Source organism: Manis javanica, chromosome 9, assembly GCF_040802235.1.
Source record: "Manis javanica isolate MJ-LG chromosome 9, MJ_LKY, whole genome shotgun sequence".
Taxonomy (NCBI): Eukaryota; Metazoa; Chordata; class Mammalia; order Pholidota; family Manidae; genus Manis; species Manis javanica.
Genome location: NC_133164.1, coordinates 116,676,004 through 116,688,595, shown reverse-complemented (window position 1 = coordinate 116,688,595; position 12,592 = coordinate 116,676,004). Strand labels below are relative to the sequence as shown.

Sequence of the window (12,592 nt, the reverse complement as noted above, 5' to 3'; positions counted from 1 at the left end):
TATATATAATTTTATCCAAAGTTATGTATTTTCATTCAGATAAAACAAAAATTATTTATTTATTTGTGGCCCAATAGCTTTTTCTTAAAATAGTCATTATGACATGTTTTTATATCTTCTATGTATTGTTTTCAGCTCTATGATCTTCAATAAAGGAAAAATTACAGGAGAAAGCCATCCATCATGTCTAGATTATATCCAAAACTGAAAGTACTTTATTTGAAAATATTATATTGGTATGTCCTTTGTCATGCATATATGATAGAGTCATATTTAGCCAATAAATGTTGAGTGTATATAGTACTTTTGATTCTAGTATATATCATATGGCTCATTAAGAATTCAGTAAAATACTAAAATGTTAGATTAACTTGTTAAGAAACTGGTATATTGGTAAGAGTCAGACTTTATTTCCTATGATGTATTCATACCATTAATTTGCTTTGCTTTGTTATACACTGGGGAGAAATAGTTCAAAAATAAAAACATTAAAGGAGACATATTTTGATTCCAATGATCACAGAAGCCAGTTCCCTGGATTCTGAGGTGTAGGCAGAGATGATGCTGTTGGTGGTAATAAAAGTTGCACGCTGCACAATCCAGAAGGCGTTATGCATAACCATGTTTCTGAGCCTCGGTCTGGTTGTGAGACTTTATTTGTGTGCCAGAACCATGTCATTTTTTATCTTGGACTGCAGTGTTTGATCTTGAAGAACATGATAACAAAGATTGCATTTTGAAGGAAAGTCAAATAAAAATGTTAGGCAAACTTTTAAAGCAGCCACTAGATATAAGGGACAAAATATAGAGAGAGTGAAAAACTTCTGCTCAATAAGGAAAACCTACAAAGCAGGTGAAGGTATGAAGCTGACTTTAGAAAAGTTGAGTGTGGGGAAACAGCCTCTGGTCCAGAGGTATTTTATTTTAAAGTTATTTGTATCTGTGTAAGTGGGGAGGAAAAAAGCCAATGAAATTGTAAAGTAGAATTGACATTTTCCTCAAAAAGTAAACACAAGCAAGACAGAATTTAAATAAACATTTGATTTTATATAGGTGATCAATGGTATATACAGTCAATGTTGATGTTGGAGAAAATGCACTAAAATGCCAGGTGCATGCAAGTTATAACTCTTTTTTTTTCTTGATGTGAAAAATCCTTAACTTTAGACACAGCATCATAGAAAGTGCCATTGGGATTCTTAATTAGATGTAACACTGAACAGAACACAGTGGGTAAATCAGGGAAGAACATCGCAAGAACAAAGCGCTGTATGAACATATTCCCAGCAACTAAATCTATTTTTCTACTCTTGTAGCCTTAAAGTCTCTTTAGTGTCTAGAACATAGTCACTGTGAATGGCTGAACGAACCAGTAAATATCCACTGACTGAGAAGTGGGAAAGGCACCTGGCAGGACGGCATATGGGTGTTGAGCTGGCTGCTTGGCTCAGTGGTTTGTAACTTGGCAACAGGGAAAAAACAGAGAAAATTGAACCTGGTTGTAGAGGTAGGGCATTTTAGTTGGCTAAGGTTCACAGAAAATACTATGAAAGAGAAATTTGATTTAATATTTTTATCTGATGAGATCTATAAAAACAGAGTTTGCTGCACATCTACCAAATCAGAGGCTTAAAAACATGTTGGAAAATGCTCTTTGAAATAAATCTTGCACAGAAAATTGACAAACAGAAGCTGCTCTCATTAAAGTGGATGTGGGAACTCCAGAATGCACACGGGGCTCTTGTTTCTTCCTCACAAGTAGTGAGGATGCATCAGAATCTCATTTAGAAAGTTCTAGAATCGTTTTGAGCACAGTTGTAATATTAGCAATTTCATATGAACAAATTTAATCCTCCATCAAAAAGAATTCTCTTATCTTACCAAATAACAAAAGTCACAGATGTAGAAAATATGTTTGAAATTCTGAGCTCTTTAGAACTCACTATTTTGTATCTGTAGAGACAGCAGACATTCACTGGTTTACCTGTATTTATTTTACAGTCAACCAAGTGTGAATCACAGTCAGCATTTGAGTAATTAATCACAAGCAAAAGTACACTGTCTCAAGACTTTAACATCTGTGCGCACTTTGTGTAAATTACACTTTCATACAACCTTGGTGTTCACTGACATGATTCTGTGCCACGGTAAGGAATCCAGATGGTGTGAATTCTAGGTTTTTGTATTGTCATGACTGATGAAAAGCAAACTATATGTAGTTTATGAAGATTATAGAAACATTTCTTACAATCTGAGGCCATAATTCAGAGACTTAATAGCCTATTGCTACATATTAAAATTACACATATAGCATTAATGTAACATTATTAAAAGGCCTGCCATATAGCCATGAAGTTAAGGGTGAAAGTTCATTTATGTTTTAATTTTAGCTTTAAAAATACAACTCTGGAATATTATTCAATCTATATTAACTAAGATAGATAATCAATGCCTTCATTTAAACTTACACACTAATGCATGCAGCAGAATTAAATTCAATGACTTTGATTTTCTTTTCCTGGAGCTATTTGAAAGTATTTGATCCATCTTCCTTAATGTCCCAAATCTGGTCCATTAAGACTTTGATAAGGCAAAGAAATGCTGCATTAAAATTAAAAGCTCATATTCTTAGAAGCAGCTAGCTAAGCTTTAAGATGACATATATGTAATATTTTAGTTGTATATGAAAAAAAATAAACTGTTACTGCTTTTGACCTTCAGAAGTTGGGTTTTTTGTTGTACAGTTAAAATAAGTTTCTTTTTCGGTGATCAATAAACAAGGCTATTTTTTGTAGTCAGTAGAAATAATTGTGTTTATATGTGAAATTGTAGAAAGGTCTAAATTTTGTACCCTACAACTATTCAGCTCTATTTGTTACTCCACTATAGACAATTACTCATGTATATCTATCCATCTAAACTCATTAATTTCTACCCTGTTTTTAGCTACAGGTTTGTTTGGCCAGTGGGAGAAAAAAAGCTGTTGCTTCAGGTACTAGAGAAGTATTTTCTTTATTAAAACAAAAATATTTGATGCAGATATATTTGTGGCTTTTCTCAGGGTTCTGTACCTTCTATTTTAATGATTATCTTTATAAACTTTAACATATCATGTCGATGGTCCTCCCAGAGGTGTCATTTTCAGTCTGGAATTTTAGGCTATGATGATGCTTGACTACATTGACTTGTAACGAGCACCCGGAAATAGATTCCCACTCCACTTCCGCGGCCTTTGCCAGCCAGTTAGAATGAAAAGACAGAAAGCTGGTTGGAATTAGTGAACCTATGCTTTGGCTAAGCCATTCCAACACACCTTTTATGAAATTATCATTATTCCTCTTCATGCATTAAGGTGGGTTATTTCAATGAACAATGAAGAAAGTTGAGTGAGTTTAATTAGTAACTGTAAGTGCTTCTTTTAATAATATGGAAAACCATAAAAATTAATTTCCTAATTTAATAAACAAATACACTCTACCATGCCATCTCATTTGAAAAGGTTTCTTTCCTCAGCAATTCTAAATTTATTATTACAGTTTAAGGAAAATATACCAGGAAGATAATGGTTCAAATGTAACTGTAACTTAATTTGTAATTTTAGAAGTTCTCATTGGTTTGGGAATTTCTCTGAAGACTCACAAAAGTATCTTAGATGTTTAATATTATGTAAATATTAAGTAATGATTCTGGATAAATATGGTGTTTTCTACATGAAGAATATCAAGCTTAGTCATTGACAGTTATTCTGAAAACATAACCAAAAGAGAAGAAAGGATAATCAACATAGTAAAATTATACACACATATCATTTTAGACCCACACATAATGAAAAGAGATAAAACTGAATATAAAGGTTTCACCCTTCTCCTTCAGAGTAGGAATTTGTAATCAGGTTTTTAACATTTATTTCATGAATCAAATGTGTATTATAGCCAATAATGGGTTTTCATGAGGCTGGACGCACATTTTGTTTATAAGTAACTGTTAAGCCATGAATTTATTTGAGGCCCACGAATTCCAAGATTAGATTGTTCACATTTTATGAAGAAGAAACTGCTGTCTAGGATCACACAAGCTATAAATTTGAGCTAGAGTGGTCTGCCATTTCTTTGTTCTCCTACAACTAACCCATCCCCAAAATACAGCTATAATCAGGGTGGTTTGCCACAATCTATATGGAAAAGATATAAAAGAATGTGTTCTGGAACCACATTGCTAAAATCTGAGTCCTGGATTTGTGACCTTAGGCATTTAGCCTGTGTGATCTGTTTCTTCCAGTTAAAAAGGGGTAACGGTTATTGTACCTGTTGTGTTGTGAGTTCTCAATGAGTTACAGTGGAAAAAGCTCGCAGAACTCTATCTCATGCATAAAAATGATCTCTTGTTAATATTATCCAAATTCAGTAATATATTTAGATGGAATTTCACATTGAAGTTCTTCCAGAGGCAGTTTTCACTACTTCTATCAGAAGTTAACATAGAAATAATGTGCCAGTCCTTACAGATTTCATATACAATTCACACACTCTATGCTCCATGGTAACACATATATCACAAGATCTTTCCCATCCATTTTATTTTTAGTATCTCTCGTCAGGTGTTTTTCACTGTATACTATAGATTGGGAAGAAAATTTTCATGAAATCTACAAACTGATTGCATATTGATAACATTCTTGTTTCTAGTCAAATAATTCCAAAGAGGTCCAACATTAACTTAATTTCCTCTCACACCTACAACTGTGCTATATTCTCTTACTTTATATATATAAGGTCACTGATTGCAAATAAATAGAAAAACTGCCAAATAATCTTACTCTATTTTTATGGAAAATTCCTTTTCTTTCTTCAGAGAGATTTATTTTCTTTATTGCCAAACTTTCCATGCTACCTACAGATTTTTAATGCACGACACTCCCTCATGTTTAACTTAGAAAATAAAGGTGGTTGGGGGAACCTGATTGATCTTTCCATGCAAAAAACACACATCCGCAAAGATCTGTGCCCAGACACTCAGCCTTTTCTGCAGTTTCAATTAAGGACTTGTGTTCTGTTCTATATTTCTTCCTTCCTTTGGTATTATGCATCCCATATTCTCTCAACTTTTCAGACACCTCTCTAAAAATTATATTCTAACTCTGCATTATTGACTTCACACTTACAGCTAATTCTTTGGGGAAGTGAAATACTGCTCAAAATATGAGCTCTGCAACAGAGTTCTCTCTGTGAACATTCTCCAAAAATTCTGATTCTGTAAGAGGATCATGTTCTTCTGACACATGCACTCATCTATTAGCATTCACCATGTGCCCCTTCAACAAGTGGTATGACAGTGAAAATGACGTGTGCTATCTCTTAGCAAGTGGCTTAGGGCTATTGTATGGTTTTTCTACTGTTGCTTTCTTCTAATACGAAGGAAGTGATGCCTCGAGACGGGATGCTATTTCAGCCAGGGGTACATACAACAGAACCAAATTACACAAATTGACACTAGTGAAGAAAGTAAAAAATATATATATGTATAAGCTTTAAGCTAGTAAGACCCTTCAATCATGGACAGTCCTCAGTCTAGATCCTGTGTTCTTAACTGTCTGCCTGTGGATCTTCTGCCATGAAGATGTACATGTGCTTGTATTGTCCGTAATGTCTTTAGAACTCAATATTGAAAGATAAAAAATCTGTATCATTACCTGAAAATGTACCATAAACTTTGATGAAATGAGTAGTTTTCAAACTCTGTCACTTCTGGGAGATCTGTTAATAAAAACATGAATCAATCATTTATGTATTCATTCATTCAGCACTTACTAACTTCTTACCAAGTGATATATTCTGAGACATGTGATAGGAACAGAAATATATAGAAGACAGTCTTTGCCACTGATCAGCTCTTATACAAAGAAATAAAAATTAATTAGGATAATAAAGTGATACAGCATCATTATTGATTGATACACAGGATAGGACATTAAAGAGTGTGTAATTAATTCTACAAAAGGAAAGAAGCCATATATAAACAGAGTGCTGATTTTAGAACCTACTGATGATAAAGATGGAGAGCCATCCAGTGCCAGAGATGTGACACTATAAGCAAAGTCAAGGAAGCACTAAGCATCCTGGACTGTTCTGGGAATCACAAGCATTCAGAATGGCTAGGATTTCTGGCCATGTGTGTGAAAGGAGCGGTGAGTAGGGTAGACTTCAGTTAAAACTCCTTTCCTTTCTAAGTAATAAATAGATTGAAAGCACTAGATTGAATATGCTGTTTCAACTGTCTATATGTATGAGAAACTAATTACACCATGAATCCAAATAAAACATGCCATTGCCTTTAGAAGCAGATTTCACCAATGCATCTCAATGCCTAGAATACAAGTGTCTTTAAGGTGTTACATTGTAGGCATAAGTCTTTAAACTGAGAGTAAAAGTTTTAACTGCATCCTAAAATTGATTCAAGTCATTGTACTAGGGAATTGAATGACCCATGACACTGAGATTTCATGAACGGAAGTATAGTGTAGGAATAAAGCTACAGCAAATCAGGTTCAGGATGGGCTCAGAGGGCCGTTAGACCAAAATCAGAAAACAACTCCACCCATCCTGGAATGACTTCTACATTGACTATTAGACACATTAATTAGAGTGAAGAAAAAGAGATTCGGATCATTACTGTGAAGATAAAGCAAAAATGAGTTTTTAAAGTTATGTAAAATATTAAGATAGAATACATTTTGCCCAGAGAAGGATTTATTTGTTTTTGACATTGTAAATAGTTGAGTATAATTGCAAATTAAGTTTATTATTGCTTTTATGTCACTGTTTGTTTTTCTGAACTTCTCACTGGGAAAACTGATGAATAAAAAATTAAAAATGGGTGTGCATCATTTTAGAAATACATCAAATGTTACTGCACTATAGAAAGCTATTCCATAAAGTAAAATGAGCATCTGTGTTTTGAGAAATTTTTTTAACTAATCCCAATGTCTTCTGCCTGAGTTATGTTTTTCTTTTCTTTTGTTCTGATTTCCTTTTAAAGAAACAATGAGGAAACACTCTGAAACATGCAGGGAAGCTATTCTGTAAAAAATACTGAGTTTATACAGGTATGTCCAGTCAAATGCCATTTTGCATGCTTTTACTCTCCTATATTTTTCTGCCAAAGTCAACATATATATAAACCCTTATTCTAGGGTGTGACTTTACATCAGTGAATCAGGTCCATATGGTTTTTATCCACAGCATGTTACTTCACTTAAATCTTACTTGAATTTTAAAAAATCTATTGAAAATAAGGGTTTCAAGTCCCATTTTCTGATGAGGAAACTGTGTGTCTAAACACAATGGTATAAACCTGTCCAAGTTTACATAGCTGACAATCTTTACCCTAAATTTCTTTACTGTCTCTCCATGATAAAATAATTTTCTGGGCAAACATTTCAAAACATTTACACATTCTTTTAAACTTATCCTTCATTTTTTAAATCAGTTCAGTGGTTAATATTATATCATTTAATTCTTACCAACAAGTTCTTAAAAAAATAAATTTATTGTCATTCCCATGTAATCACCTTGGTGCATAGTTTTTATTTGTAGGATGGCATGGCTGGACTCATATAAGAACTCCTTCTTAAACTCCCTGAACTACTTTTTAGTCCATTTCACTCAGCCTGGAACAGTGAATCAGACAGAAGATGTGTGGAGTGTTTGGTTCCCAAGCTGTAAGTTGCATGTTTAAGGTTTTAAGGTCAATAGTTCATCGAAAGAAGTTTGGGAGAAAAGAATACAAGAAAAGAAATTATTCTAGAAAATATCTATGGTGTAACATCATGTGGAAATTACCCTGGGTCAAAATGACATTTTGCCTCACACTTCCTGATTGTTTCTATGTTTCTGGGATAAAAGGAAATGTTATTTTGACACCAGCAGTTAACATCATAATATAATTGTCAGAAAGAAAACCTGAATGTAGAAATGCAATCTTGCTATAAAAAAACTGATGCCACACAAGAGCTTGGCAACACACAGCTCTCAAGGTGCAAAACTATATGTAAAGTGAATGTTAGGCAGAATTCAAGTAGTGATACAGAATGTACTGAGAAAGATTATGAATTCCTATCATATTTTCTCTTTTCCTCTAAAAGTATCCAATATCCTAGTTAATTATTTCAATTGACAAATTAGGCCTGATTGGAATAAAAGTAAGTTTAACTTGAGAAAGACAGGTGTTTGTACAGTACCATGTATGGAAATGTAGTTGCCAAAATACCAATGTTGAACAGCAGCATTAGTCAAGCAACAGTTAACATCGATTTATCTCCCACATTTTGATTCTGCATAGTTTCTATTGATTTACTTAGTATTCACGCAGAGACCCTGAAAAATGATTCAATTTTGCTGATGGGGTGGAACTGCATCATTGCACAGAAAGTGCATTAGCTGATAGGATAACATACTCATAAATGTAATAGAATTCATTACTACCAAGAAATAATTCTGGGATGCCTACAAACTTTTTCTGTTTTTTAAAAATGTGTATTAAATAGAAATTTCACCAAGATGTCAAACTTAAAAGGATTTACATTATAGTCAATAAATAAGCTGAAATTAATCATCTCAAAAGGCAAATAACTTATTTGTTATGCTGTACATGATATCTTTTCTATTTTTTTGTATGATTAAAATGTAAAACAAAGAAAGAGTGTATATGTGTATAAACACATACATCTATTACTACCTATAGCAAACATCTATATAATATTTTGTTTGACTCACATCTGGAAATATTCCATTGGAAAACTCTGACCTACATTAAGAAATTATTATCTAGCTGCGTTAGTTAGGGTTCTCCAGAGAAACAGATGTGAAAAGATATGTGTATATATTGTATACATTTATGACGAGGAACCATCACATGTAATCACAGAGGCTGAGAAGTCCTACGATCTGCCATTTATAAGCCAGTGGTATGATTCAGTGCTGATATGGAAGCCTGAGAACCAGGACAGCCAACAGTGTGAATCCCAGCGTGGCAGCCGGAGCTGAGCGGAGATGCCCCAGCTCCATCAGTAAGCCGCGATAAAGGTGTGTGTGTGGGGGGGGGTTTCTCGTTCCTCCATCTTTTTTCCTAGTCAGACACTCACTGATTGAGGTCCATTGGGAAAGGCAATCTACTACTGAGTCCACTGATTCAAATACTAATCCTGTCCAGAAAAACTCTCACAGATGCACCCCAAAATAATGCTTAATCTGAGCACTCCAAGGCCAGACTGACTGATATAAAATTAATCAATTAACCATCATACCAGCTATACTAACCATAGAAGATCCAAGAATGCATAAGCTTTCCCACTCTTTGACTTTATGGCTTGGCTTACATGTGGCTTCCACCATACAGGTTTCCCTGTTTCCTTGAAGTTTTATTATTTTTCCATCAGTCCTATATAATCCTATAGGCTTTACTCAATAGTAGCATTGATTTTACTCTATTTCGATTCCCCGCTTGTTCATTGATGGAAATGGTGCAAATGACATTGATGATAGCTAAGAGATTACTATGTGCGGAGCATCATTTAATAATCTTACACTAAAATACATTTAAAAAGGACAGTAATTTAGATTTCTACTCAGATCTTACATTTCCTTAGACTTCAAGGGATTCCGATTTCATACACGTTAAGGTTTGTAATATCTACTTGATAAGGCCTCTATCCCCTCCTACATGTGATAATCTTACCAGACCCCAAAAGAAAATATCATTTCAACGTACTTCAGGAATTACCTCCAATTCTTCATCAGGTCAGAAGACCTTTTTATATATAGTCTTAAGTGAGTCAAATGTAAGCCTCTAGACAGTTGGATGACTTGCTTTTTATTTAATTTAAAACAAATTATATTGTAAGTCTCTTTAAAATTATAGTCTTAATTACTTGCGTTAGAAATTTTTTTTGTACTTGATGTTCAGACTTTCCTGCTGCAATTATTTCCAAGTTTTCCTGCATTATATTTGTTACTCATTATAATGAGTCTATGGGGGTTAAATTCAGTTTATGTTTTCGTGTGAATTTTCACCTCTGACTTAAAAGTTTTTCTGGCATGCAATTCAGAGAGGACATTCAATCTATCTCAGCACTTTGAAGATATTACGCTACCATCTTCAGGCTTTAATGTTTCCTGTTAAGAAAACTACTTTTGTAATGGTCTTGACTTTGTAATTGTTCTCTTTTCCCTCCAGTGACTTTTAAGCTTTTAAAGCATCGCCTTCAGTGGTTGCAGTATAAATAAAATGTGTCTAGTTGTATGTTTTCTCTATCGTAATTCCAACAATGTGTGCCTTCTGGATTTGTGCAATCTTGTCTTCTCCAGTTCAGAAAATTCTTATTCATTTCCTTCTCCCATATTGTCTCTCTCCAGTTCTCTCTCCCTAAATCCTTTTTTCTTTTAATTTGCATACTAGAATTTAATTTCCTTGCCCTGCCTTTTGGTCTGGCAGTCTCCTCTGGGAGTTATACCTGTCAGAACTGTCTCGGGATCAATTCACCCACGCTGCAGATCTCAGCAGTGGGTCCTTAGCTTTTTGTCTCAAGCAAATTCCCAAACGTGATTGCTTCCTGTTGCCAATAGCTGTGGATTTTCCTTTTACTGACTGTGTAGTTACATTTTTCACGCGCGCGTGTGTGTAAGAAGCAGTTCTTTTGCAGATTTCTCTTTTCTTCTCTTTGAACTTCAAACTCATAGAAAAGAATCTTTAATGTAATTTATCCACCAGGAGATGTTTCAGAGGGTGGCAGCAGGAGGACATTTCTGGAATTTTAATTCCCATCCTGTCAGAATCAGTATTCAGCTAGAGAATTCTGTCTTTGTTGTGAGTTGTGATTGTCCTTTTTTCAACTTTTAAACCCAGTTACAGACAGTTCCTGCTTCGTGTAAGCATTTAAAACATTGTTTGAGATGAATGAATAAATGAATGAATGAGCAAGAAAACACGTCTCCTTCTAGTAATATTGTTGCATACATACATATGTTGTTTACATATGGCGGGAAAGTGACTCATTGACTTTATGTAAGACATGTTAAGTTTGTAGGCAACAACATCTGGTCCTTTTACTTGTTTATTGGTGATAATTCATATTTTCCTTGATACACCAGCTTTAAAACCCACCATAGACATTCTAATTGTTGGCATTTTAAGTGAATAATGTGAAAACTCCGAACTTATCTTAGTTCAAATGAAACATGACCAAAAACAATAAAGAAAATACTAAGATGATATTCCATAATTCTCTGAAACTTATTTTTTATTGTCTGTAATTGCTGTCATGCAAAGTCTTAAAATGCCTCTTTATGAAGAATCCCTGGTACTTTCTCTGTAGTTTTGCACAGTATGTAATTTTTGATTATTTTAGGTTGTTTGGGCATTGCTGGACTCGTGCACAAATCATTTGCTCTTACGTTGTCTAATAATTTTTATTAGTACAAGACCTGGCTTTTTCCTTTCACTAGGGGCTACTGATACTACAATCAGTGTGTCTCCATGCATTTCAGATTGAGTTTCTGGTTAAGGAGCAATATTGCTAATTACTCTCTGCTAGGGTATCTGAACATAGATGGGCACCTGGTATGACACAATAGATACTTTTATTTAAGTCAAAGTGGAGAAAAACCTACTGAGAAAACCAAAATATTTCCCTCATATACTCTTCAAAGAACACAAAAAGAGATTAATTTAATTTGTAACTGCCTTTGTGAAATTCATTTTAAATTATTCATCCATACTTGTACATGAGCTTATTTTCACTGGCTATCTTGTTTCATTCATTGGAAAAACACATACACACCTAAGTATAATAGAATTGGCAATTTTTCTCCTGTCAGATATTTGCCATGTATTACTGAAATTGCACTTATGTGTGTGGTCTGCCTGGTTATAAGTCAGACGGCATATGTATGTTGCTTAAATTCCATAATATACAATCAGGAAATTTTCAATTTGGAAATGGATTAGCCATTACCTCATTTAATCTTCCATTAGTTGAAATAGTTGCTCCTTTAAAATTCTTTTCCAAGCTGTCATTCAACCAATGCTTCAAGTTTAGTGAAAATTATTATCTTCTATGGCAATATATCTTTCAACAAATGCTCTGACAAAATATTTACCTCATATTTTTTATTTGTACTTAACCAAATTAAGCAGTGAATGGGCATATTTTGTCAGTAAATTATTTTAAAGAATATAAATTCTTCTCCATCTTTAAGTATTTAAAAGACATAAAATCAGAACATTACATATTACTGTCAAGGAAAAATGTTTTTATGAATTTATTATGAAAGCATATTATTCCTTTTCTAGATATTTTGAAAGAAATAGATACGCATCATTTGATTTAATCATCTTTACAGCAAATTGGTCATTTAGTCACATTAAAACATTTAAATTATAGCACTACATTTATTCTTTTTCTTCTGGTGATCAATTCTCTCTCTCTTGCAAAAATGCAGTATACTTGTATTTCAGCCAAATTTATTCTCAACATAGAAGGGCAAAACTATTAGTTTACTTACCAATTTACATTAATAAATGCCTTGATTTGTGTTTT

At 33.7% G+C, this 12,592-nt stretch overlaps 1 protein-coding gene across 1 annotated transcript in view; it reads right to left on the bottom strand.

Annotated features, from left to right (window-relative positions):
* The window catches only part of LOC140843479 (uncharacterized), a 620,032-nt gene that overhangs the window by 303,880 nt on the left and 303,560 nt on the right, over nucleotides 1-12,592 (bottom strand). Inside the window, exon 4 of the mRNA XM_073213295.1 lies at nucleotides 5,690-5,753. The gene's annotated coding sequence lies outside the window, so the exon portion shown is untranslated. The remainder of the gene's footprint in view (nucleotides 1-5,689; nucleotides 5,754-12,592) is intronic.